The sequence below is a fragment of the Otolemur garnettii genome, unplaced genomic scaffold (genome assembly GCF_000181295.1).
Source record: "Otolemur garnettii isolate 467f Iridium unplaced genomic scaffold, OtoGar3 scaffold00181, whole genome shotgun sequence".
Lineage (NCBI taxonomy): Eukaryota > Metazoa > Chordata > Mammalia > Primates > Galagidae > Otolemur > Otolemur garnettii.
The window spans coordinates 74,900-79,447 of NW_003852576.1; the positions used below are offsets into that span (position 1 = coordinate 74,900).

Here is a 4,548-nt window from a genome sequence, read left to right on the forward strand (position 1 = left end):
AGTGAGAAAGTGCTTGTCACAGAGCGCATCTGCAAAACTGGGAGAGTTTTTGTTTTTGTTTCTGTTTTTGGTGTTTTGTTTCTTGGTTTTGCTCTAAGTGTTTAAGAAAATCTCAAGTCACTAGCTAACCTCAAGTTTTGCTCTAAGTGTTTAAGAAAATCTCAAGTCACTAGCTAACAGAATGGCCACACATGACAAGAAACACAGCCTTTACAAAAATAGTTTAGAAAAGTTGGAAAACAAACAAACTACAAGCCACAACAAGCAACAATAATGAACCCTGGGAAAGGAAAAGGAAATTGATTTAATGGAGGTGGGGCGGTTCACTCAGTTGCAGCCCTGCACTTGATTGATGTTGCTGGCAGAACAGCATAACTTCGCAGAGTTTGTTTCTGTCCTGGTTATCAGATGCTGCTTGAGGTGACAGAAACCACAACTCTGGTTCTGGGCAGTGGCATTATCACCTCATGATAATGTTCAAAGTGTCTGGCTTTAAAAAAAATGCCTATTAACTATTAATCATACAAATAAACAAGAAAGTGTTGCCCACTCTTAAGGAAAAAAGAAATTAAAAGAACAAAGTCAAAAAACTGAAACTACCCAACATCAAGGCTTCCTATAAAGCTACAGTAAACAAAGCAATGTGATACTGGCAAAAATTTAAACAAATAGGTCAATGTACAAGAATAGAGAGCTCAGAAATTGACCCACACAAATATAGTCAACCAATCTTTGACAAAGGAGTAAAGAAAACTCAATGGAGAAAGAATAGTCTTTTCACTAAATGGTGCTGGACGAACTAGACATCCATATGTAAAAAAAAAAAAAAAAAGAAAATACTAGACACAGACTTTACAGCTTTCACAAAAATCATAAGTGAACTATAGACCTAAATGTAAAATTCAAAATTATGAAACTTCTAGAAGATAATATAGGAGAAAAATCTAAATGGTTTTGGATCTGGTGATGACTTTTGAGATATCATGTGAAAAACATAATCCAAGGGAAGAAACACTATTAAGTTGGACTCCATTTATAGGTGAAAGCCCTATATGCCTCTAGCCAAAAAAACTGTTTGAAAGAGAGCAATGAAAAGACTTTGTACAGGCATACTTATGAGAAACTAAGGCAGAATCCTATATGGCCAAGTTGGTTGCAGGCATAAAACCCCCCTGACCTAAGGTCAGCGTGGTTGGTTGTGGGCATAAAAAACCCCTTACTTAAGGCCCACATGGGAGGGGAGGCTTGAAAACAAGTTTTCTGTATGTCTTAGGAATTTCTGAACTATTCCTTACCTAAAGATTGAAGTAACTGCCTCCAAATGGTGAGGCCAGTAGTGCAGATATTTGATCTATCTTTCTCTCCCAGAGTCTCAGGCTTCATCAGATAAGAACAAAGAAGTAATAGCTAACAACATGTTCTCCATTAAGTTATGTTAAAAGGATTATGTTAGATAAAATGGCATCTGTTAATCCCTAGATTACTAGGGAGGATCTGCTCACAAGATAGTCACAAGATGTTTATTCATGAGATTATAATGAATATTGATGAAGTCATTGATGTGCAGTGTGCATGTGCAGAGCTATTGATGATGTCATTGATGTATAGTGCACATGTGCAGAGCTAGCTATTTAAGCCAGGAGAAAATAAAGAAGCTTGTCACATGCCTAAGAAAGCTGTGGACCCCTTTATTTAACATACAATTTCAATTGCAGGTCTCATGATCCGCGACACCACTTCTCTGTAAGACCCTAACAGCAACATCCATTAAAATTAGAATTTTCTTCTCTGCAAAAGCTATTACTAAGAGGTTGAAAAGACAAACCACGCACTGGGAGAAAATATTTGCAAAACATATAGTTGGTACAAAGGACTCAAACTCTACAATAAGAAAACTAATAGCTGGGGGGCAGAGGTAAGATGGCAGACTGCAGCCAGCTTTCCACAGAGGCTCCCGTCCAGAAAGAGAGTTAAAAGACAGAACTTTAGCAAATAAGCTGATGGTTTGGAGCTGAGCCAATAGAGAAGGTTGAAGAACGCATATCAACCCTGCTGAGGCGAGTTGCAACACCAAAGATACAAACAAAAGGTACTGAATCCATCGCCAAGCAGATGGGAGTTCCCTCCCCCATGAGAAGGACTCACAGTAAACTCCATACAAACAAGCAAGCAGAGTTCAAAGTCCTCCCATTCCATCCTACAGGAGAGACCCTCTAAACACTGGACCTCCTACCCGTGCTAGGGTGCCATGGCACTCTCCTACCAGGCATAAAACTGTATAAAACTGTATATATTCTCTACCTGCAACTCTGAACTCCCAGCACACCCCTCCACTCTCACCCCATGGAAGCCTGTCCCCCATGGAGTCCAGATTCTTGGGCATTTTCTCAAGAGGTGTGGACAGGGGAAGGACCCTTGCTTGGCTGTGCTGATTCTGTGGCATGGGAATAAGGAGAGGTTGGTCAGCTGAGAGGGAACCATACAGGAGTGGTGGTAGTGCCCTCAGGTGTAGAACAACAGCAGTGGTGGGAACAATAAGGCTCATGCCCCTGGGGCAGCTATCCCAGACAGATACACCCCGTCTCTCTGGGCAACCAGAGGAAGCCAGGCACCTTCTCCAGTGGCAGCTACTGGCAAACGGATCAGAGACGTGAGGAAAGGAGCGTGAAGACTAGAACACGCATGTGCAGAGCTGGCAGACTTCCAGGGAGGGGCTGAGCCAGAGGTCTGCGTTATTGAGGCTGAGATGCACCTGGTCCCCAGGGGATCACAGCTGAGACAAAGGCGGGCAGGCAGAAGTAGGAACTGACAGCTCGGGGTGAGCTCCAACTGCCTGCCACTGCCCAGAGCTGAGTTGTGGTTTCTGTCACCTCAAGCAGCATCTAATAACCAGGACAGAAACAAACTCTGCGAAGTTACGCTGTTCTGCCAGCAACATCAATCAGGTGCGGGCCTGCAACGGAGTGAACTGCCCCACCTCCATTAAGCACCCAAGGTTGTCAGGCCTCACCTCCCCCTACCAGATAGTGGCTGAGAACAGAGACCTGGGTGAAGAGACATAGATCTCTCTCTGACTCAGGCAGGTGTAAACCCTTGGGGCATCTGCCCATTGGGGTGAACTGAGTCACAGCCCCAGCTCCACTGGGGTTACCAATGACTGGGTGTGACAGAGGTGCAAAGTGGGAAAGAGGCATCAAACCTTCCCAGACTAATTTATTTGCAGGGTTGGTCCTTCTGACCTCACGGAGCACCAAGCCAGTCATACCTGAGCTGCCAGGAGACCCCTGCTGTCTAGTTGCCAGAGACCTTTTGAACTCCTCCACCTGAGACCAGTGCTGACTGGGACAATTGATTTGGATCTCTTGAACTGGGCCAATCACCCAAGGTCTATCCAAAGTGCTATTCTGGGTGTGTGGTTGTGGGAAGGTATGATTTTCATTTTCCAATTGTTGTCTGTGGGGGGCAGGGTGAATTATTTGTTGGTATTTCTACATAGCTGAGACCTCAAACCAGAGTAACTAATTTACTAGTGTAGAACAGACTACACTGAAAACAAGCTGAAAACAAGACAGAGTGACTTAGCCCCCAGTTTCTCAGGCCATAGCATGGTACAGGTCCTTGGCCAAGCTCTAGGAGAAAAGCCAAACAGTGTAAATTAAGCATAGGGCAGAATCAGTGGAGAAACTCCGGTAACATGAATAACCAGAGTAGATGTCCATGTCCCCAAGGAAGAACATGGCAGATACAACTGAAGACCCCATCCATAAACAGATGGCTGAGATGTCAGAAATCAAGTTCAGAATCTGGATAGCAAATCAGATCAACAGAATGGAGGAAAGGAGGGAATCAGAATTTCAAATTATTCAAAAGATGTCTCAAGAATTCAAGGATTTCAAAGATAAAATGACCAAAATTTTTGACACATTGAGGCAAGAGTTTGCAGTCTTCAGAGATCTGAAAAATATGGTAGAATCCCTCACTAACAGAATTGAGCAGGTAGAAGAAAGGATCTCTGACACTGAAGACAAAGCTTTTCAAGGTGCCCAAGTGCTCAAAGAGGAAGAGAAAAAGCAAGCAAAAACAGATCATTCTCTCAGAGAGCTCTGGGATCATTTGAAGAAAACTAATATTCATCTTATAGGAATCCATGAAGGTGACGAAGTTGCTTCACAAAACAGATGCTCTTCTTCATGAAATTATGCAAGAGAAGTTTCCAGATATGCCAAGAGATTTGGAAATTCAGATAGCAGACACTTTCAGAACCCCAGCACGACTCAAGCCTAATAAGACATCCCCAGGTACATCATAATTAACTTCACTAAAGTTAATATGAAAGAGAAAATTCTAAAAGCAGCCAGACATAAGAAAACCATAACCTGCAAGGGGAAGAATATTAGAATGACTGCAGATCTCTCTGCTGAAACCTTTCAGGCTAGAAGAGAGTGGTCATTGACTTTTAATCTCCTAAAACAAAACAAACTTTCAACCCAGGATCCTGTATTCAGCTAAACTGAGTTTCATCTATGATGGAGAAATTAAATACTTTAA

At 42.7% G+C, this 4,548-nt stretch overlaps 2 protein-coding genes across 2 annotated transcripts in view; both read right to left on the bottom strand.

Annotated features, from left to right (window-relative positions):
• Positions 1-4,548, bottom strand: part of TLR1 (toll like receptor 1) — a 52,406-nt gene that overhangs the window by 28,012 nt on the left and 19,846 nt on the right. The window lies entirely within an intron of this gene.
• Positions 1-4,548, bottom strand: part of TLR6 (toll like receptor 6) — a 28,203-nt gene that overhangs the window by 3,799 nt on the left and 19,856 nt on the right. The gene's annotated exons all lie outside the window — the stretch shown is intronic.